Here is a 25665-nt window from a genome sequence, read left to right on the forward strand (position 1 = left end):
CAATCTGTATAATAACAATAAGTGAGAGTAAAAGCTACAAAAAAATTTCTAATAAAAGTTGTAGAGCATAAAATCCTGTATAAAAGTCGTCTATTGACTTTTTCTTGTACTATTAAAATTAACAGAATTAGGGTCGGTAGAAGTTAGTGGATGATTTCAGATATTTAAAAAAATCATAACAAGCAGAAAAATAAATGAATTTTATATTATATATATATTTTTATAACAATAATTTCAATTCTTTAATCGTTAATTTTTATGATTTAACACAAACAATTTTTTTCTATGCCATTCGATTTATTATTCAAACTAATGAAAAAGTTGCTTTCGAAATTTTGTTTTGCGACAATGATAAAAAATCACGTTCGCTTTGTGAAATTGTTATAACTTTTTTATTAAAAATTTAAAAAATATATCAATTTCTCTGAAAAGATAGTTTGCATTTTTAGAGTAGATGGAAAAAGAATTATAAAATTCATTAATTTCTGCTTATAATTTTTTTAAATTTCTGTTTGTCCCTTAAGTTATAGTCTCCCTAACTCTGTTAATTTGAATACTACAACAAAAAGTCAATTTTATGTAGAAATTTATGCTTTACAACTTTTATGAGACTTTTTTTTTCTAGCTCTTACCCCTTTCGAGTTATCTTGAAAAACCCCTTTATTTTACCTTTTTTCACCCAAAAAAATACTGTCACTTATTGTTATTATATACTCAAACTAACTTATATCAATAATTCAGGTAAGTTGACCAAAATTACGATTTAAAGGCTCATTTAATTGGATTGTATTGTTTGTAGGTTTTTTTTAACTTTATACATGCCCATGAGGCCTGTAAATTTTTTGAAATCGTTTTATAATTTTTTTGCGTTGTTTTGTCAATTTTGGGTTAAATAGTTATCAAATTAAAAAAAAGTTATTTAAAAAAAATTAATTTTTGAAAATTTTATAAAAAATTGTTAACGTCCTCTTTTTTACAATTTTACATTGAATATTTTAAATCGCCAGAAAATTTTTTTTTTTCGAATTTAAAAAAGTTTGAAAAATGATAATAAAAATATGTAAATAAATAAGTAAAGTAAAGAAATACAAGCAGAAAAAAACTATATATTTTGAAAACAGAAGAGGTCCAAGAAGGGTACCTACTCTGTGGGACACTATAAGTGATAGTTCTTGAACAACTCCTCACCCCATAGATTTCGACACTTTGTTGTCGTTCTGACAAATAATTTTTTAAATCTCAGCCTCAACCTTCTTCCTAAACCCATAATTATAAATTTTTTGAATTTTTTTTTTGTAAACCGCTTTATGGTATTAAAATACCTGTCGAGATGTATTAATTTATTTAAACATATTCAATTATTTATTTATATAAAAGAACTTGTATTGTTCAGTAAGGAGCAATCCTTATTCCTTATTCCAATCGTTCATTTGTTAGTGTAAAACAAGGGAGTGTCGCGCTTCTTTTTGACGATTTACTGACATTGAACGTAATTGCTACAAAACCGAGTCACTCCAAGCGTCTCGATAAATACAATGGCCAATAAATTATCATGAAAATCACCTTATTTACTGAAGTATGAAAGCATTTTCGTCGGTAATATCCCCGTAATATCATAATAACAGGATATGGGAGCGTCAGCGCAACTTTATGATTTCTGTTTTTAATAAACCCCTTTGAAAAATCGAAATTACCCGCAATGATACATTCTATTGTTCGGAGTCGCTCAGCAAGCCGTGTAAATCGGCGCAGCGACACCCATTACTCAGTCATTTGTTAAATGGGAGCCGGGGAATTAGAGGAAATAATTTTTAGTCAACATTTTAAGATTTCTGTTGTTGGGCTAATGGTTTCAACTGATTGCAGGAAGTCGCCACTAAAAAGTAACAATTGAAGTCGTTAGAAACAAAAGATCTATTTTTGAGCATACGGGTACCAATTTATATTTATTACTTAGAGGATGTCAAGATTTTACTCTTGTGTGTCACTTTATTGAAGCGAATGGTGTGTTTGAATGAGCTTGCCGCAGAGATCGCGACATGAAGGAAAAATCAGATTTTGCCGAGTGTTTGGACAAGTGCTATAAACTCCTGGAAAGAACTATAAAGAATCTTGCAAAAAAATCGGACAATTATAGTTAAATTTAGTTCAAAATATAATACAATCTTTATATTATTTAAAATGTAATGTTTATTTATTTTCAAACCTTAAAAAACCCCTGCTGATTAAAATTTGCAATCAAAAATAGGGAAAATAAGAATTTTATTTTATATCGATTTTAATTTTTTATTTTTATAACTATTTTTTTATGGCAAATAACATAAATAATAAAAAATCTTCTTCACTCTCGTCTTCCTTTTCTATTCTATTCCTAAAATTCCTATTTCCATTCCTAAAATGTAGCTATAATGTGTATTCATCAATGCTTCAATATGCCTTTTCTGATATCTGCACAAATATGTGATTGGTTTTTTACCCATAACTCGCTTAGTTTTTATGCTATCGAGCCCTTCAAAAAACTATTTTGTAGGTTTTGTCAAGGGCTATAAGATCAAATAAGTTAAAGAGTGACCGCAAAAACAGCATATTTTAGCCTATTTTCTCACACTTGCCAGATACCTTAAAAAAAATCCTAAAAATATTCTGTATATGTCAAATTATTGGCAATGAAAAATCAAGATGAGTATATTTTTTAGTTTTTCGAAAAATGTCGAATATCACCCCTAATTAGGGGTTGATATGATGACGCAAAACTGAAATTTATGAATAATAATAAGAATAAAAGCAATTCTTATTGTATTTTTTATATAAAATAAAACCTTACAAATAGGAAATAATTTATTTTCGTGATTAATGAGGGCGTGATATAGTTGTAAGTCCACCCTTAAATTCGCTAAGGGGCTTAAATCATCCCCTAAATACGAAAAAAATAAAAAATTACTTGAAAAATGTAGGAAAAAGTATTAGGATATTCTAAATTATTAGAAATTCAAATCGTGTACTTCTCACTAGTATCTATAAGAAAACCACCCCTGTAACGAAGAGGTGAACTACCCCCGAACGTGATAACATACGAAAATATCATAGCGATATAAAAAAACTGTCGAATATTTTATAATAGACTTTACTTTTCTGACCAGAAAGATTAAGCTGACTTGACCTAATTATTAAAATTTTTTTTTTATAAAAATCAACCCTCATAGGGGGTGAAATCATCCCCTAAACAAAAAATCAAAAATATTTGAAAAATCTTGATTTTTCAAGTAATTTTTTATTTTTTCCGTATTTAGGGGATGATTTAAGCCCCTTAGCGAATTTAAGGGTGGACTTACAACTATATCACGCCCTCATTAATCATGAAAATAAATTATTTCCTATTTGTAAGATTTTGTTTTATAGAAAAAATACAATAAGAATTGCTTTTATTCTTAATGATATTATTTATTCATTTCAGTTTTGCGTCATCATATTAACCCCTAATTAGGGGTGATTATCAACATTTTTTGAAAAACTAAAAAATATGCTCATCTTGATTTTTCATTACCAATAATTTGACATATGCAGAATTTTTTAGGATTTTTTTTAAGGTCTCTGGCAAGGGTGAGAAAATAGGCTAACTTTGCGGTCACTCTTTTCTTTCAGCCCTTATTTTTATAAGGGTTTGAGCTGAAAGGGCTTGAACAAGTTGCTATTTACGAACATATGCAAACTTTAAACAGCCATATCTTACTTAATTTTTATCTTACAAAAAAATACGAAATTTTCAAAAAAGCAAAACCTATAATTTTGTATTCTACAAAATTTTGCGTACCATTAATAGTTTTTGAGTTATTTTGAAGAAAAACAATCTTTTCCAAAAATATAAAAATTCTCTTTTCACTTCAAGCTCACCTTTTTTCAAAACTAAGCACTTTAAACCGGTCAAACTTCTAGAGCATATTACAAGTACATAAATAAAGTAGGTTGCAAAGTGGTAACGATTATTTTCAATTGGGGTGGTAATTAGGGGGTGATTTACACGTTTTTTGTCGGCGAAAAAAATACGGACCAACTTTATTTTCGTCATAACTCGCTTAGGTTTGATGCTAGGGTCATTTATAAAAATTAAAAATAAAGGATTTTTCGAGCACTTTAAAATAGGTTCTATGAGTATTCTTTGAAAAATTTGTTTTTGGTTATTTCACGTTCAAACTTTCAATTTTGGCGTTTGACAATAAGAACCAACCTTCAACAAGCTTACTCCGCTTGTATTGGGTCTACAGACACCACAAATATACCATTCTATTTGTTTTTTTATAAGCCACATTTTTTATAAGAATGATTTTTTTGATAAAATACTTACTTTTTGAGTTATTCGCGAAAAACCGTCTAAAAAAGTGGTTTTCTTGGTTAAAAAATTTACACTTTCACTCGCGAATAAGTGGAAAAGTATTAACTTTCACAAAAAACTTTATAGAACAAAAGTTGCTTAGAAGGTGTGGCGTCCACCCCCAGGGTAAAAGCAACCCCCGGTACAAGGTCAACTTTGAAGTAGAGGGTAAGTAGAACATAAATCCAAATTTTTATGAAAATCGGTGCTGTTTGGCAAAATTATACGGGAAAATGGTCGTTGACTATTCATTCAACATATTATTTTTCACTTGCAGGATAAAATTACAGACCATTTTGCAAAAAAGTCAATTCATATCGTTCCGCAACCTCCGTATTCGATTGATTTAGCACCGAATGACTTCTGGCTATTCTCTAAACTCAAAAGACCACTCCGTGGACACATTTTCGACTCGATCGAGGAAATAAAAGCCGAAAGCATTGAAAGCCATATGGGAAAAGAACTTTTCAGACCGTTTCGAGAGTCGGAAAAAACGTTGGCATAAGTGCAGTTGTATCGGGTGAGGATTATTTTGAGGTCGACGAAATTGATTCGGAAGCATATTTAGAGATTTTTATTTTTCAAACAAATTTACCTTATTTTTTTGGACAAGGGGTTCCGCTTAATTGCTTAAAATATAACGAGCGTTCAAATAAAAACGTGGTCGAAGTTGGCTCTGACACATTGGACGTAGGGAGTAGCTTATAGCGACCAACTTAACCTTTTTTCTCAACGAGCTGTATAGCAGCTGTCAGTTTCAATAACGTTAATGACTATATAACTTTATTTTAAAGAATAATCGTGATAACAATAACAAACAATTAAAGGAGCTGCGGAAAGTGTCCCCCTCCTTGTTATAACAATAAATTAAAGCAGCTGCTGAAAGTGTCCCCCTCCTTGTTCCAAGCACTTTTCACACCTGTTCCTCAAAGAATTAAAGACATTTTCTAAGATGCTCAGGGTATTGTTAATTTGACGAATCTTGTCTATAAGTCGAGCCTGCAGATGGTTTAAATCAGGAATAGGCAGTTCAAAAATAGTGTTTTTAAGGTAAGACCACAAAAAGAAATCACACGGCGTAATATCACATGACCTCGGTGGAAATTCATGTTCAGCATTGAGACTTATTAGTCGATTTTGGAAAACTTCCCTCAACATATTCATCGTCTCGCCTGCCGTATGTGCCCTTGCGCCATCTTGTTGAAAGTAAAAGTTTGTAATTTCGTTTTCTTCCAGCTGGTTAACAAAAGGAGCGCTAATTTCTTCTCTATACCTTTGCGCAGTAAGTGTACCATTAAAAAAATAGGTCCATAAATCCTCCTTCGATTGAGAGCACACCAAACTCCAATTTTTTGAGCGTGTAGAGGGCCCTCGACAAAAAAGTTATCTGGTTTTTCAGAAGACCACATTCTCATATTCTGTGAGTTTACGTAACCACTTAAATGAAACCAGGCTTCATCAGAAAAAAAGGTGATATTATGAAGTTCACCGTAATTGTTTAAAAACCATTCACAAAATACATCCCGTCGCGGAAAATCAACTTCATGAAGTTCTTGCTGACAAGTTAAACGATAGGAGAACAAACGCAAATCTTTTTTTAACACTGTGTGGCAGGTACCGACTGATACTCCCACCATTTGTGATAAAACACGTACAGAAGTTCTTGGCGCATTTTCCATTATTTGTTGGACATTTTCTTTTAATTCTTCAGTCCGCTTTTTAGATCGGCCGCTTCCTTCTTTTCTTGTTACACTGCCCGTTTCACGAAAAACATTAACACAACGCTGAACTGCACTTTGAAAAATTTTGTACTCAACAACGCCGGGAAATTGATTTTGAAATTCTATGAAACATTCCTCAATAGAATACTTCCATATTCCATCAATCTTGCGTCCATTTCTAAAGTAGGGCTCTATGATAAACACTTTTTGTTCTTGAGAAAGCACCATTTTAAACGCTTTTTAAAACGAAAATATTTGATAGCGGCGATATAGCGCTTTGACAGATGACGTTTAAGTTCATTTGCTATACGCTACGCCCTACGTCCAAATTTTCAGAACCAACTTGACCACGTGTTTATTTGAACGCTCGTTATTTAAAAATTAGCAACCATTAGTTTAAACTGAAAGGAAAGCAATGTAAGGTCTCTAATGAGCATTTTTAATGAACAGAAAGAACTTTACGGCACACCGGTACATTTCGCGGAGGAACACAAAAAATACAAATCAGAAAAAGGATTTGCAACTAATTAATAATCAAGACGATAAAAGTTCCCATGGCCCGATATTAATATCGAGCTTCATTATAATGAGTTTTTATACACTGGAGCTGGCTACATTAATACAAATCATACGAAACACAGTTTCTATATAAATAAAATACCAAACCCAGCCTACGCCGTCTTCCATCTGTCTCTATCGCGCCCCGAGAACAGGCCGTCCTTCTCTTTCCGACCGTCTATATATCATAACTGACACAACCAGACTAGTAATTATACAGTCTGCCCAATATTTCTTTAATAATTCTTCTATTTGAAATTTTGAATTATGTTTAAAATTCTGAGGAAAAAACCAGTTTAGGCAGTGGGTACAGCTTTGTCGAAAATGTTCCGCGAGGCAACACACCAGCATAAATTTCTTATATTCGATAATTAATAATTTCGTGAGGTTGTTTTATCTGACCGGTGAATCTATATTAGTATTTAAAAGTCTGGAAATCGAGTTTTGATGGTAATGAGGTGGAAAAAATTTTAAACTACTTACCGTTCATAAATTATAAATTATCTCGGGCTGGTTTGAATATTTATTAAAAAAGAACTGCTACCGCCGAAGAGATAACAGTGATATTTTACTATTTTTAATATGTCAGGCACGGTGCTCTGTTCCATCCGTCACATCCAAATTTGTAACGATTTTGAAACTATTCCCGACCGTTGGGCATGTTTGTTTCGACTGTCCTAGACGTGCATGGTTTTCTGAAGAATTAATTCTTGTTTCAGTTACTTCAGGTTGTAATAAATATGTCCTTAAAAAATAAATCAAAATACTAATTGACGTCTTTTTAACAAGAAATAAATCAGTCAACTTATCTTTCATCCCTTTTCCTCATATCTATCGCATATTAGAAACAGAAAGAATCGCTATGAACATAAGGAATGGCCAAAAAGTACAGATTTCCATCCAGGATTGAAAAATAACACAGGACCACAAAAAAAAATGAGTGGAGGGTTCCTTGAACCAGAGCAAGTGGATTATATATATATTATAAGACTATGAAACCCAACAACATCAACCCTTAAACCATATAACCCTATATTTTCATAACTCAATAACCTTGAGATCGATAACCTATAACTCTAAAACCCATAACCTGAAAGTCTATAACCTCAAAACTCATAAATCTCAAATCCCAATAAACTGCAAACACAAAATGAGCAAAAATAAAAACAAAAAAACTTAAAAACTAAACACAAACCTCAATCTCGGAGAGTTTTAACTTCATAATTCTACACCCCCATCACTCCATAACCTCATAATCCATAAACTCCATATAAACTAGCATGTAACAGCTTCAAGAAGGCCTTGCAATTGTATTAGTACAACGTCGATACATAGGATTTTACAAAATCACAGCACAGCATATCCTTATCGCATCCAATTACACCAAGAGTTACTAAAAGTAGACTTTCAGCGGAGACTGGAGTTTTGTCAGAGGGCACTTGAGATGTTAAATCAAGATGATGATTTTTTTAAACAGGCCATGTTCTCCGATGAGGCTACTTTTCATAAAAATGGTTTCGTTAATAGTCATAATTGCCATTATTATGACACACAGTAAATCCTCACTAATTCCGGACAACTCATATATCTAGACTAGGCGGTATCTGTTTGAAGTTTGGATGAAACGTATATCCACGGAGATTTTTGTCTTTTTGGCTTTCAAATCTATCACTAGGAATGAAAATTTTTCTATGCGCATAAAAAAAACGTGGACTTAACTTTTGGCGACAGAATATGTTTAAAAAATTCGAAAAATGTCATGTTTTTCTTCCTATTTAATTATGTATCTTTTCAAGAGTTGATTTTAGGCGAAAATGAAAGAGGAAAAAAATATTTGTAATTAAATTTTACAAAATATGACTAGTTACAAATCGAATGAATCATGATTATTATTGTAAAAATCGAAAAAATGGCAAAAAATTGGATTAAAAAACATTATTTTTTAGGGAATTTTTTTGGGGTCTTTAAGTTGGGTATAGGACCTTCATACTTGGCTCAAGAAAAGTTCGTCATGTAGAATCATCACACCAAATTTCATCAAAATCGGTTCTATAGATTTTGCATAATAATTTTGCAATCTTGATTTTGAAAAAAAATTTGCAAATTTTCAAAATTTTGCACAGCAAAAACCAAGGCCCTTAGATACTTGATCAAATTTAATCACATGTAGAAGGGCTCTCAAGCTTTCAAACGCTATTTGAAAAATTCGAATCCGTCAATTAGGAGAGCTCTGGCTCTTGTTTAAACATTGGTCTAATATTTGTACTTACAAACAATTAAAATAACTGTGAATATTCAATTAAATCAATTTTTTTAAAGCTGGTTTTAAAAGTTATTGGAAAGACGCTTCTTTAAAAAACAAACAGATCGGTTGGTCAATTAGTTACGTAGTTATAGCCGATCAAAGTTAACCGTCATTTACACTAAATGTACTGGGACATCCGAGCAAATTTTTCGAAAAATACCTTTGCTATTCCGAGTTCTTACCAGGTCTAAGTTTGCAATACTTTTCTTCATGGGCAACCTACTTAAAAGAAATTTAAAGTTATTTATGCAAGCGAGAAATTTAAGAAAATCGTACGGATGGTGGTGGTGGGGAAGCAGAGAGCGCGGCCGCTTCGGCCTGCTCGAAATTGAATCGACGAGTTCAAAATCGCGACACGCTTAAAAATTTTTAATATCTCAGCTTCTAGAGGTCCGATTTTGATGATTTTTTTTTAAATCGATGTCTCGTGTATTAAAAAAAACAATTAGCGTATTTTCAAATGCCTATCATTAATAATAATTATTGGTCTTTCAACAGTCCGATAATTATTTATCTTTAAACTTCCTTTAATTATCAACTTTATTTTTTTATTGTATCAAATGTAAGTGCATAAACTTATATACTGTTTATCAAGAGTTAAAAACAAATGTATTTGAATATTCTAAAATTGTTTAAACAACAATTATTTTCAAAATATGTCGAAAATTAGTAATTAATTAATTAATTATTAATTTAATCATCATTTCTTTTGTGATTAAAGTATAATTCAAATATTATTTACTGTTTAAAATATAAGCAAATGAGAAATTAACTCATTACATTACAAAAATACAAAATTATAGTACAAAAATTCGACCAATGTTTAAACAAGTGCCATAGCTCTCCTAATTGACGGATTCGAATTTTTCTAAAAGCGTTTGAAAGATTGAGAGCCCTTCTATACGTGATTAAATTTTCAAGTATCTAAGGGCCTTGGTTTTTGCTGTGTAAAATTTTGAAAATTGATTTTTTTCAAAATCTGGATTGAAAATTATTATGCAAAATCTATGAAACCGATTTTGATGAAATTTGGTGTGATGATTCTACATAACATGAAGTTTTCTTGAGCCAAGTATGAAGGTCCTATACCCAATTTAAAGACCAAAAAAAATCCCTAAAAAGTAATGTTTTTAACCCATTTTTGGCGATTTTTTCGATTTTTACTATAATAATCATGATTCATTCGATTTGTAACTAGTCATATTTTGTAAAAAATTTAACCACTAACATTTTTTTCCTCTTCCCTTTTCGCCTAAAATCAACTCTTGAAAAGATACATAATTAAATAGGAAGAAAAATATGACATTTTTCGAATTTTTATAATATATTGTGCCGCCAAAAGTTAAGCCCACGTTTTTTTATGCGCATAGAAAAATTTTCATTTCTAGTGATATTTGAAAGCCAAAAAGCCAAAAATCTCCGTGGATATACGATTCACCCAAATATGGACTCTTTGAAGCAGATACCGTCTGGACTATAACCCTACAAAAAGGCATGGGTTGTGGTTTTCCAACGGAAACAAGTTAAATCTATTTCGAAATAATTCTGTGTCTGTATCATTGTCAACTTGTGAATTTATCTAAAACAGGTTAAACCAAAACTACCCGCAGATCTCAATTTCACGTTCATTAAAAGCATTTATAAAATAATTAAGCCTGCAAGCAAAGCTATAAAACAGTGGGAGGGCATTTCCTGAATCGCGTTAGTATGTGTAAGTGTCTTGTTTCCATAAATTCACACGTTTTTAAATTTTATGACAACCAAACTAAAATGCCTTTAACTGAGTCGTTGACCGACCACATGTGATATTTACACATGATTATACATTAAGTTAATAGTCTTAGCTAAATATTAGGTCAACATGTATATGAATTTATGTAACTAGTTGAAATTTGTAACATACTCAGTGGCTGACTGCGTCCCACCTTGCCAACGTTTGTGTTTTTAAAATATTCAGCGTCGATTACATTTGTGCAAGTAAGTAACTGAAGCTCAAGTACCATTTGCAAAATTAATGTAAGATTGTATATCTTCTACTGTGTTGCTTTGGTTCTTAATTCAATAAAATTTACGGTATTTAAAAGCATCTTTTTTTTAAAGAGTTCGTTGCGAAACTAGTCCATCATTATCTGAATTTCACTAGTTTTGAGCAAGAAAAGATGAGAAAATGAGCAATGAGTTGAATATGCAATCAAATAATTCCGATAGACGTAAGTAAACTATTCAACTTACCGATTCCAGATTTCGTGTGAGTTATTAGACAGTGATAAAGAATGAGAGGATGCGATACCAAAACGTTCTGGTAATAATAACGCAGTTTATAAATGTTTAATTCAAAAGTCATAAAAAAAGTTCTTCTGTTTATAACTTTTGATCTAATCAATACTTTTTGACGCTCGATGGCTAGTTCTGTAGGTCTTTTGAAGACGAAAAAAAAGTACTTTACTGTTTTTTTGTGGAAATGAACGGAAAAAAGTTATAAGCGAAAAATGTGAATTTACGTAAAAATTATACAATTAAACAGTCTGTAAACAATCTTTCCCCCCATTTTTATGACTGTCGAAACTATTATGTTATTGTGCATAGTATTTAGCATCTATAGTGATAAATTCAGCTTGCCCAAAACAAAGAGTCGGGTCCAAGTCTATATTTCCTGGTCTACTGGACTATGTAGTCACTCAAAAATTTCAATTTTATCTGTTATTCAGCATCATATCATTAAGAAAAATGACTGTTCTGAATAGGAACGACGTATCAACATTTACATTGAAAATAATAAATTGTTAATTAACAGAAAATTTTATATGATAACACCATAAAAATAGATGTTTGCTTCCGTGTAAAGAATAATAATCAATTGCTCACTTTACACCTTAATTTAATTTTCAGTCACAACAACTCTTAGTATAATGATTTGCAATTTATTTTACGTATTTTGTAAAAACCGAACAAAACATTAGTAAGCGATTGCGGGAAAATATTTCTGTGAATTTTATTTTTTAGAGAATTTGCAAATTAAATTAATATGAATATGAAGGCCGTGGCAATACAATTAACATCGAAAAGGCAAACATATGAGAGGCGGAAATATCAATATGGATGTCTCTTGATTTTAACAAATTTAACAAGGAGTTAGTTTATTAAATATTCAGATATCACTCACTGAAACATTACAAAATTTACTATAATGAATTTAAAACCAGTGTGATAATTAGACAGCAAGAATACAGTATATTTTTTTATATTATATAACAATTACATTATAATAATTATATTTAGATGTATCATTTTTGGTTTTGATTTTCGATAAATAATTATTAATTACTGGATGATTACCAGGTACTGTCGTTCAATGCTATTGTTGGGGCATGCAGTACTGCAGTACCAGAAGTTAGCAGACTTGCCTGTGTCTTTTGCGTACTTAGATTTCTGGTATCGAAGAACATTTTTTAACTTCATTTGACCAGATTAAAAAAAATGTTTCGAATTTGTTTGATTTAGCTTAATTCCTTTAAACAAATGCCGTATCGTGTAGATGGTGCCTATTGATGACAAAATAACTTCAAACATTATGCGACATTATAGAGTCTATTAAGCTCTAACCTAAAAAAAATAATCGGACGATAAATACCCGTTTTACACAAGTATTTCAAAGCTAAATATCTCTATACAGGGTGGTATTTATGTACGTTCAGATAACACAGGTCAACAAGGGTCAATAATCAGACACACTAATATGTATTCCCGAAGGATTTTGGTGCGCTGAATCCGAATCTGGCCCCAGAATTGCTCTATCACGTCAGGTTTTTGAGATATCCTAACCTAAAAGTGCAAAAAACGCTGTTTTTCGTCATATTTGAGGTTATGTAACTACATAACTATGCCATCTATTCTTTTTTAAAAAAAAATACATATAATTTAAAAGTACAAGGCTCCCTGTTTCGAATGCCGTTGAGTTTGCTCAAATATCTTTTTTTTCAGTTTCTTAATATGCCAAAATCTATTAAGGATTCCTTAGGCGTCAAACAGATGATTGCAGTTCAGAAACTTCATACTCAGAAACCTTCAATACATATGAACTCAAACTCACAAACTCCAAATCCACAAATCCACAAACCTCAAACCCACATACCCTAACCCTAAACCCACAAACCCTAATCCCGCAAAACCCGAACCTACAAACTCCAAGTTTACAAACCCCAAGCCCACCAACTCCAAACCCACAAACCGTGTAGGAAAACATTGAAGGAAAATAAAGTTCCATATAAGAAAAACCTAAAATTTTTGCTGTTTTAGACCTTGGCTATAATAGGAATAGTCATTTTAATTTTTTGTCAACATATAATTTTGTATATCTACTATGTTCTTCCGTGTATGGATAGAAGAGAAAATCCAAAAGATGGAAGCTATGTGGATCAGCCACTGTCAACGCTGCGCAGCATAACTACAAGAAAAAATTAAATGAGGACCCACACGCCCACAGTTGGTCGTAGAAGATGGTGGATCTATTCAATTGTGTGAAGTTATCCACACATTTCCATCTACACTTTATGACACACAGAAAGTTTAAATCGGGATAGATATCGCTACGCAAGTCGTTACTGCGTATTGAGGGTTGCATACCCAGAAACAATACATTTTTGCGTGCAAATTGGCAAAAAATTCGTTAATATAAATGCAGTAAAAAAATGTTCACTGATTGATTAAATAAATACCTACGTTAGGACTACAATATAATATCATGCGTCTATGACAAGCCTGTGAAGGCGCCTCAAATACAAGATAACCAAGACTAGACCTAGACAACAGAATCGGAAACACCACATTATACCTTACTACCTTTGCCATCCCGTAGGAGTGGCGTCAGAGCGTTTCAAATGGAAGGAGACCTAGATAGAAGGTAGTCAGGTATAGTGTGGTATTTCTAACTCTGTTTTGTGCACTCTGTTATAGTTTGGTGATCGAACAGTTACTCTGAAAATTTTTATAGGGCATAGTGTTCGCAAAATCTAAGTATTTCTATCCCAATTTGAAGTTGTCTGTGTGTCATAAAATGTGGATGGAAATGTGTGGAGAACTTCACACAAATCTTAGAAATAAACGTCAATTTGTACTTAGCTGTAATAATATAGTAATCATTAATTTTCCCCCCTTTTTCTAAAGTTTGTGTTTCTTATTATTATAAAGGGAACATTTTTGAATTGTCTTATTTTCCATCTGCTGTATCAGTTTATAACACCATTTCTAAAAACCTTTTACAACACGAACTTCATAGGTACTTTAATAAAAGACGTAAACATTATAATGAGGATATGTATTCAACAACATAATTAGTCGGTAGACTATTTATACAATTAGTTTAGACGATCGAATGATTTTATATCGGTTTTAAAACTATCATAACGAGCGGTGTGAAAAGTGTTCCGAGCGTATGTGTCCATAAAGATTAATAACTTCATCGGGATTCCTTTGGAATTTGTCTAACAAGAGGGACTTTACATATTACTAATTTAGAAAACGAGTTCCTATCCTTTATATACCAAAAAATTTGAATTTTAATTTCTCAAGGTCAAGAGTCTCGGGAGAACATTAAGGTGATTGGTTTCTGACAGGAATTTAACTCTTGTTAGAACATTAATTTACTACGCATGGCCCGGAGTTAGATTTATTCCTAAAATATTTATCAAAGCACACTGAATATTAGAGAAAGAAGCAATTATGTTATTTAAATCTAATAAACTGATGATTTGGAAAAATCAAAAATTTTCTGTCAACTTTGCAGTCCTTTAGCGGCTAAACTACTAAGTTTAATATTTTGATAACTAAATAAACTAAACTGTGGTAGTTCCTTGTATACGGTATAAACTAATGCAAAAAATTAAAGGGTCAAACGAATTTCCAAAATTTTTCCATGTTTTTTGATAGACTGTATTTAGGTGAAAAATGGCTGTATAGGGAATTTAAAACAGGCATTTTGAAGCTCTAAAATTCTACTTTTTAGATATTTCGGTCGAAATTTTTTAGGAGCTACGGTTATCATCTTTTTCTGAGTCCATGGACTTGCAAAATTTTTTTTCAGCTAACCCATTGCATAGACTAGAGAGCTTGTTTATTCAGCTTCAGTTTCCTTTTTTTTATATTTCGATACGACCATTTTTCATCGAAATATCGGGCTTTTAATGGAAAAGGATCCTTTTGTCTTCAATCATCGATATCTCGGTGACAAATGGTCGTACAGAGAATTGAAGGGCAGTTTCGAAAACTGGAATAAATTTCTTTTAACATGCTGCCCCAACTTTTCGGACAAATTTTTTTTTTCATTTTTTACACGAATTTTAAAACATATGAAAAAAGGAAAATGTATGTTTTTTTTTTAAAATTGACGACTAAATTAGAAATATTTACGAAATGACTAATGTTAAGCATGACTTTTACAGTTCAATATACCCAGAAGAACCCTGTGAAGTTTCATCTCGATCTAGCTAACCATTTCTTTGTTTCAAACAGTCAAACTTTTGATAAAACTAAAGGATCAAGTTTTTTGAGCTTAAACACTTCAATCATGATTAAAATGGAAAAAAAAAATTTCAGGTTTTCTCACATTACCGCAAATTTGAAATGATGAAAAAAAAATATTTATTTTTTTTCAGAGAAGAAAAAGGGTAGTTTTGAAAAACACTTTTTAATTGATTACAGACTGCACGAAAATTAATTAGAAATTTGTCTCAAAAATCGGTATAAATCGAGGTCGAAATCTGGTTTGGGTCATCAACTTTAATTTTAATCTAATTAAAAGTTGATGAACAAAAGCATAGCGCGAAAAAGTCGAATCGTGCTGGAAACAATCGAATTTTGTCTTCAATGTTAGGAAGGTTTTCCAAAAAAAGCAAAAAAAAAAAATTAAAAAATTTCTAAAATATTTCGAATTTTTGTTTCATCAATTTAAACGTTATTTGCAGTAAAAATGTGAGAAAACCTCAGACATTTTTTTTTGTCATTTTAATCATAATTATGAAGTGTTTAAACTCAAAAAACGTGACCTTTTAATTTTTTAAAACAAATAAACAGTTCGCTACATCGGGATGAAACTTCACAGGGTTCTTCTGGATATATTGAACTGTAAAAGGCATGCTTATCATTAGTTATTTTGTGAATATTACTAATTTAACTGTCAATTTTCTAAAAAATCATAAATTACCTTTTTGCCTGTTTTTTATTATTCGTGTAAAAAATGAAAAAAATATTTTTCCCGAAAAGTTGTAGCAACATGTTATAGGGGTTTTATTCCAGTTTTCGAAACTGTCCTTCAATTTTCTGTACGACCATTTGTCGCCGAGATATCGAGGATTGAAGACAAAAGGATTCTTTTCCATTAAAAGTCCGATATTTCCATGAAAAATGGTCGTATCGAAATTTAAAAAAAAAGGAAATTGAAGCTGAATAAACAAACTATTTGGTCCATGCAATGGCTTAGCTGAAAAAAAATTTTCCAAGTCCGTAGAGAAAAAAAAGAAAATTTGCAAAATTTTTTTGTCGCGCTATTTTTTGGATTGCATGATAATCGTAGCTCCTAAAAAAATTTGACAGAAAGATCTAGAATCTAGAATCTTAGAGCGTCAAAATGCTTTTTTTTTAATTCTCAACTAAATTTCGGAAATTCTTTTGACCCTTTAATTTTTCCATTAGTGTATTGGGACACCGTGTACGCTTTCTCAACATGCCACTTCACCGAGACTGTAACAAAACTATCCGAAACCCGCTGCCTAGTTTTAAATAATTTTTTGCACATGTGCGCGACCATTTATCATTCCGTGCGCTTTCTTTGTCTTCCGCTAATATCACCCAAAATTTGCTCCACATTGATAAATATCACACTCCGTACGCGAACGAATACATCGAGTCTTAAGAGTTCGATAGCCTTCCGAGATTTGTGAGCGCACTTTTAGATTAGTCATAACAGCTTTTTTACGCATCAGTTTCCCAATAAATTACCCACATCGAACTCTATTGATGATAAATTGCAACTAGATAGGCGTTCAAATTCAATTTATTCAAATCAAAGATAAAAACCCCGGCCCCAACTGAAATAATATTTAAATTAATATGGAATGTATGTGAGATCGAGAGATGGTATGCACCATACCAAACGTATCTTGTATTCTTATTTCTTAAAACACAATACGCCGAGAAAGAGGAAAGATACGGGGTATAGACACTATAGACAGGTCACTATTAATATTATTCATTGCTGATGGTGTATAATGTACCTCTGGACGTTGGTAAATTGCCCGTGTCATTTATTTTTTGTGGTAAAAGAACGTTAATTGCCCGTTTCGCTTTGTTCGTTATTTCAAAATAAAGTAAACGGAGGAAGAATTTATGGAGGGCCTGGCGTCATTATCTCTATTATGACCGTACGGGAAATTTGAATAGGCGTACTCGAGTGTTTCTATGAAACCTTCCAGCTAATTATATTTGTACGCTTCGAATTATTCAAGTATTTACAAAATTTTCTGTGAACTGTTGTTCATTATTGATGCGTTGGACGAATAAATAGGTAGTAAAATCAGGTGCCTAATAATTCTCTGAAAATCCCGCCAAATGTTTGTCGATTACGACATGAACATTAGGCGTACATTTTGTACGTAGGTACACAAAAGTAATTATGATATGTAAAAAAAATAATTGGACTGCAAATCTACTGCAATTTAACTGCACGCAAACATTAACTACTGTTACGATCGGGCATTGGCTCATTGAGTGACAAGGCCCCACGTAGGGCGCCATGTCGTCCAATCGCAAGGTTGGACTTGTCCAGCTAGCTGTGAATCTTGATTAATTCCTTTGATTTTTGAGCATGGTTTACAATAGATGTTTGATAATGGTCCGGTCAAAATAGACATTTCAAATAACGAAAATTCCGACAGACCTACATTTTGGTGGAGACCCTGGGTACACCATTAGAAATAAAGTGTCAAAAGTCCCCGTCGATCCCATGTGTGCTAAAAAAAGTAATTCGGGGTCAAATGTCAAAATTTGAGATTTTTTGGATTTTTTTCGAAAAAGTATTCCGGACAAAAATTATAGATCTTAAAATTATCTACAAAAATGCCTTATGCTTATTATGCCTTATGCCTTATTATGCCTTATGCTTGTGCCTTATGCTTATGTCCTTATGCTTTTTTTTTCTAAGAATCACCATTGTTGAGAATGTTGAGATATCGCGATTCTAATAGTTGAAGGAGTCACGTTCTACATGATATGCACACATTTCCACACCACCTGTGAGGTAGTGTACTTTGGCGCGTTTTTTGTTTTTTTAACGTGGTTTCCGCGGTAGGCCTACTCCACGAACTCTTATGACGGAATTTTCAGGGACAATACTCTTTTAACATGATGATTATTGATATTGGTTATTGACTTTGACTGTAGTTCTGATTTCTTTTGATATTTTAATCTGATTCATACTCTTCAAAGTCGACTTCAACAGTCATGTCTTCTTCGATTTCTTCTTCTTCTTCTTGCTGGATGTTCATAAATTGTTCAAATGAAGATTAATCAGCTGTCTCTTCATCGAAATCACATGAATCTTCGTCTGTTGTATTCAATTGGACATTTGAACAAGACTGGCTTTGGAAATTAGTACACGCTGGAGAACACAGTAAGCCTACTCTTCTACAGCCACTTTTAGCACTACAACCTTTTTGCAATTGCAAAAGATAGTGTTTACGAGTTTTTTTCGGAGCAGGTGGGAGCAAAGTTTGAATCGGTTCCAAAGTAGTATCTGTTAATTTCCAACTCCAGTCTTCTGGGTTCAGTTGATTGACTAGCCATGTCTGAACTTGATAATATACTCGATACAAGTGTTGATTAGCAGAAGTCGATGTTGGAGGAAGACAAGATAGTTGTACTTGTTTCTTGTTTCGTCTATTTTTTACAAAAGTTTTTACAATAGAGTAGCCAGATGATATTCAAGGCCATGCGGGTAGAGGGGATTGACTAAGGGACTGAGTTTCTTTTGAGTGTATATTTTCAGAATAGTATAGTTTAAACATATAAGAGACAGAAATAGGCATTTTTACTTGTATTAAGTGCGTGACTATGTACAGGGTGGGAAAGTACCGATGGTCTATCTGAAGTTACGTGAGAGCGATAAAGTAAGCCATAGAAATCCATGCGATAGAGAAGAATGGCTATAATGAAGGCTTCTCTTTGTCACCGCCCGTTTCGCCCTTCCACAAATAAGATCCACTTATTTGTGGAAGGGCGAAATGGGCGTTGACTATTAGACGCCTTCATTATAGCCATCCTTGTCTATCACATGGACTTCTATGGCTTACTCTATCGCTCTCATGTAATTTTTGGTAGACCATCGGTACTTTCCTACACTGTATATACGTGGCATATAATTATGTGCATATCATGTAGAACGTGTCTCCTTCAACTTTTAGAATCACGATATCTCAGGAACGGTGGTTCTTAGAAAAAAAGTATAAGGGCCATTTTTGTAGATAATTTTAAGATGTATAATTTTTGTTAGGACTACTTTTTTGATAAAACTTACCGTTTTCGAAAAAAATTCAAAAAACCTCAAATTTTGACCTTTGACCCCTTTTTTAGCACACATCGGATCGATGGGGACTTTTGACACTTTATTTCTAATGGTGTACCTAAGGTCTCCACCAAAATTTAGCTCTGTCAGAATTTTCGTTATTTGACCAGTATTTTTATGACTAATTTGAACGGACTATAAAAAGACATTTATTTTGCATGTGAAAAATATTTACATATTTTGATCGCGCTGCAGGCACTAACCAGGTCTCTGACTCTGGTTGCTGGATTGCCGATGGATTTGGCTGACGTTCGTTCACAGGCAGGGGATCTCCACAGGATACCTTAATAGTAGACCTTACGTGCAATATTGTGTATACCGATGTTCAATTTTCCACCTTCAGATAGAGAATAAGCTCCGGCGCCAGACTGGTAACATTGCCACTGTGTTTCTGCAACGCGTGAGCAAGATGACTTTGTCAAGTTTGTAGTTATCTTTTATGTAACGATTTTTATATTCATAATAAATCGTTTAGTTCCAACAAAATTTAAAGTGGCAATATGCATATTTTCTCCATTATAGTAATAATAATAAATAATAATATACTACTATAATAAATTTCTTATAGTCCTAGTACTATGACCAACAGCCTGATGATACTACAGGGTATTTCTTAAGTAGTGGTCAAAAATACAGAGGCCAAAAATAAGGGTTTTTTGTTATATAAATCTTAGGACAGCCATTGTCCAGATACAGCGTGTCAAAAATAAAAAAAACAGTTTTTAATTTTTAATTTCTAAACCGCTTGAGATGATTTAACCAAATTCGGTGTGCATATTTAGTATGACAGTAGGAATGAAATAAAAAATTACCAGCTTTAGAAACTTACCGGTGGCGGAGGTGTGGGTATCATTGATAATTATTTGCCAAAAATATAAGCAACAAACACAAAACATGTATATAATTAATTATATTTCAAAATTTTTTCAAACAATTCTTAAGAATCCACTTGGAACGTCACAGAAAATTGTAGAAACGGAAAATTATAATGTGATCAGAATTTTGTTGATGGACACAAAACAATTAACACCTCATTGTTTACAAATAAGTATATAAAATTGTCGTCAATTGCGGTTTATTCATTTACTGGTAAAACCGATAAATTTAAATATAATAACAATGCAAAATTTTTCTATACCACAAAGGCGTTATAGAATATAGGTATAGTTACTGATAGCGTAATTACAAATAAAACAAATTTATGGTTTTCGAAGTATAGATATTTTCGATAAGTAATTGCTGGATAAATAAATATTCCAAACACCAACAAAAAATAAATAGAAAAAATTAACAATATTACTATTCAATGGGATTGTTTTCTTGGAATGATTTGCTACTTTGTTACATAATTACTTTTTGCATATGATTAATTTTCCACTATTCCGATTTGGAAGCCGAATCATACACAAACAATTAAATAAAAAATATCATGTAAATTACCTAAGCGTATTTTAAATTTTAAAGGCAGTTATTCCTGACTGCATATATGGGCATAAGACATTAATTCAAATCACTTAAATAATCAAAATAGTTTAGATCGCACCTATTATTACCTTTCATAATTTTAATTACACAGTCATTTGCAGTAACGGTACAGTATTTAGACCTTAGAGTTTTGTATAAATTTTAAGTTTTGTTTTTCATTAAAATGATCAAGGTTTGTTAATTTAATGTCTTGCTAGTATGTTATTTCACAATAATCATCCTATTTTGAGAAATATTAGATGATAAATAATGTCCTAGGACATTGTAAATATTTATAATAATACATACTTAAAAATACTACTATGTATAAAAAACGTCAGTGCAATAATAGAAATTCCAGGCAATATTTATTAACGCTGATAAATGTAAACAATATTTAGAATTAAATAATATAATAGTACGACCTTAAATGTTAAAGGCACCACGGGTGTTATAGGATAATAACGTCCTGAGTGTTGTTATCTTTATAACATCCTTAATTACCATAAGATTTATAGTGTAAAGCAAAAATAATGCATAGATACATATTTCGAAACATTTTTAACAAAATCTAGAGTGACATTAGAAGTGAATTTTACTGTTAAGTTTTGCTGTGCATTTTTGAGGACTACTACAGTATCACTTTGATTTCTGATGGATTACAATATACTAAAATGTAAAAATAAACCGTTATTATAAACATTATACTAAGTTGGATGGTGTCAAGGTATTTATCCATGCGAGTTGGTTTCCTCTAGACTCTGTACTCTAGGATGTTAGCGGTTTTCCTTTTGACAGGAACGTCTAGAAACGGAAAGGTATAGCTTTTTCCAACCCTATGGTGAAGCTGACGTCTGGTTGTGTTCCATTGATGTGGTCTAGAAATCCTTTTATTTTATTCTACCTATGATGCTAGATGACAAATTTATTTGAACTAACACTTTGGCGTAATAGTTGATGTCTTCAGTGTCTCCTCCTTGAAGAATTCTATTTAGATATTTGCCAAACCCATGGCTGTTCCCTCAGTTTGTTTATGAAACCTAAACTAGCAGAAGGTCCACATAGTGCAGATTTTTGTAAAATCCACTATATTCTTTGATTGTCTTCTGCGATAAGCTTTCGATGAAATTCTTCTGAAACTTCTTTAATATGAACTTTTGTAAACAATGACGTAGAATGTCATCTGGATCCAGTTGGATTTTTTCGATTTTGCTGATATCTTCAGCATTTTTGACGTGATGTATCTTTGCTACATTGAGGTTGAGCACTATTGGAATGTTTTTAGAAAACTTTGTCTTTAAAATGACATAATTTTGAAAACAATTTTGAATAACAAAGTTCCATCATTTTCACTTCTCCTATGGACTCCTCAATTTTTGTGGTTAGAATTCGAGACTACCTGTATATTAAAAAAGTGATTGAACAATGGACGCCCTTATTACCAATTTGTAATGCTTCGAATTACAATCGCAACTCTAACGGAATCTTCAGTTGTCTTGTCGGGGCAATTTACAAGTTTCCAGATTCCAAGATCGATTAAAAAAGAACATGACATTTTGAATGATGAAAGAATAATAAAACTAAAAATTGATTATTTGAATTCCATACTCTGAAATGTTGAAACAGATATCTCGGGACGATACACAAACGAATAAATTAATATTCCCCATTTCATACCTGGAAAATATTTCAAAGTGTATCGGTATTATGAAAAAGAGATAATAATTCTAATATTTTTAATGGGTTTTTTCTATTGCTGTCTGTTTGCTATGTTAAAATATTCAAATTGGTAGAAGCTTTAGATTAAATAAGTGAGTCGTCGTATCCTAAAACGTATGTATATTCTCGACAATGCCACACATACATCAAAATTATAGACAGCGCACGTTGCTTTTAAAATTTATACGATTCTGTCTATTTAAAAATATGATTAATTTTTTAAGTACCGGCCAGCGTTTAACAATAAATAATTCAATTAATTACTGTTGTGATATACAATTACTAATATTAAAAATATGGATATGGTAAACAACGAAACCTACACGTATTTGTAAAATATATAGTCTTTATGGTCCGGTCTTTTACGGGTGTGGTTTTATAGGGAAAAAATAGATTTATTATGGCCGTAAAGGTTAATATAGCTCAAGGATCACTCTTAATATGCATCGGTTTTATTATATTTATAGAAAAAATTCGTTTTGGAATTTATATCCTAATATACTGGGTGTTCTCTAAGCCGATTAAATAAGACAGAAATAAAAAGAAATCGCATTTGCTCAGATAGCTCTGAAGATGTTTAACGTAGATTGGTGAAATGAGGTCAATGATAAAAGTTCACAAAATAAGGCAATGTACAAAAATGCAAAAAATATTGGGGTAAATCAAATACAAAGGGGACTTTCTACAGGGTGTCTAACGGTGACGGCCCATTAGAATTATTTCAGAGCCTACAGCAAACAGTGACTAGTTTCAAACTATGTGTATTTTATGGTAAGAAAGATAAAGCAAGAATTTTTTTAGGGGGGATAGCTAGACCTCTGAACTTCCCATCCATACTTTCAAAGTGGCTTCAAACCTTCATAAGTCGGCTTTTTTAAATTGAACACCCTGTATGTTTTTCTATATTCTGATACACAATGTTATTCTCTTTCGAACGGTATCAGGGTTCCCTATACCTATCTCTTCTAGTTTTTAAGTTATCTACCATTTTGTATGTAATAACCTAAAATTATGTAATTTCTTGCGAGGATAGCTGTGCAATTTTTAGCAAAACTTCAAAACAAACAACTAAACTGTCAATTTGTTGTTGGCCTCTTGCAGTGACAGTTTAATTTAGTGTTTATAAGAAATGGAAAACGATACATATTCAAATGCTGATATTTTAAATTTATTATTCATTCACGGACGTTGCAATGGGATTATAAGCAGAAAGAATTTTACCAAAACCAATAACTTCAAATGAAGATAACGTAACAAATGTGCTAGCCTATTTTAATGTTCATCCAGAATTCTCAACTCGTGCCGCAGATTTGGGCATTTCACGAGCGTCCACTCAAAGGATGCTAAGAACTAATGATATATATGCATCCATACAAATTTAAGCTACTTTCTGCTCTTCATCCGGGTGACGCCGTGCAACGTGTACAATTTTGTGAAGCGATGTTAGTGCGATGCCAAGAAAATCCACAATTTTTGCAACATATTATACGGACAGACGAGACGAGTCAAACTTTACTAGAGAAGGTATTTTTAATAGACACAATACTAATTTGTGGTCATCTGAAAATCCACATGTTATCCGGGAAAGAAACTTTCAAAATAAATTTAGCGTAAATGTTTTTTGTCTAATTAAAGATAACCAAATTTCTTACCATATCTACGAAGAAAATTTAAATGCCGACAGATATCTCAATATTTTGCAAACGGTTGTGACAGATTTTCTATATACAAAAATTGTGTAAAATTGATTCGATCGAGAAAATCAAAACATTTGCGAAGAGTCTGCTTCAATAACTGCAGTTTTACAAAATAAAAACTGTAAAATACCTGTGCAATATACAGGGTGATTCATTTTTTATCATTAGGACTTTAACCATCAATAAGATCTTGTCAAAATAATGCCAATGTATACTTTTTCTTCCAAAGGCTTCAGATATAAGCTTTTGAAAAAACATTTTTTTTTGTTTCATTTTTCTTAAACTATGAAAGTCATTTGTTTTATATTTAGTATGTAGTGAAAAGCTCTATCGATTTTACAAATTATTGTGAAAATATGTCAATCATGGGCGTTCGTATGGGGCTCTGATAAACCTTATTTTTAATATAACTTGTATGCGACTGGGAATTTTTCAAAAGAATATATATGTTTTACATTGCGGTTTATTCTACAGCAAAAAGGTCTCTTACTATTTTTAAATGAAATGCTTGATTTTTGAGAAAAAATTGCTTTTTATAAATAACATTTCGTTTATATTTGATTTACCCTCGTATTATTGACAGATTTTTTCATTTAGACTTTTTATTAATTCGTTCTATTTGTGTTATACATAATTCAGGTTGTCGAAACGGGTATGTCGAATGAAGTAATAAAATTAATCACCTTTTATCGCAAACACATTTCAAATGAATTAGTTTAAATAAAACATTTTGTCGCCGTTTTCACACGAGACATCCAGTGCATCGGAAAGCAATAAACATCGCGATAACAAAAACGCATTAAAGCGCCCATTTCGAGTGCCCTCCGACTCAGATTAAAGACCAAATGTATTCATAGCCTCTCAGAAACATTAACTCGTATTGATCATGATTTTGCTTTTAGCTCTAATTAACAGGATTTTCAGCTCGCAGAGCGAGATTTTAGATATTTGGCGTATTTTAAATAAATCGCAGGTCGATAGCGATGCCGTATGCCGTTCCAGCTGTGAATAAACTAGCTCTAGACTAATTAAAAAAAATATCCGCTATGTTTCAGCCACTTTTACTTTTATCTCTCGATGTAAATTTTAACACTATAGCCCCGCAGACCGTTCCTGGAAGTGACAATTGCAGAAACTTAGGTTGAAACGGCCTTTTAACATAGATATCTGATGTGCCGATATGGACCACCGTGGAAATAATCGAATCGAACTCGAATTTC

This window comes from Anoplophora glabripennis, unplaced genomic scaffold, assembly GCF_000390285.2.
Source record: "Anoplophora glabripennis isolate ALB-LARVAE unplaced genomic scaffold, Agla_2.0 scaffold49, whole genome shotgun sequence".
Classification (NCBI taxonomy): Eukaryota; Metazoa; Arthropoda; class Insecta; order Coleoptera; family Cerambycidae; genus Anoplophora; species Anoplophora glabripennis.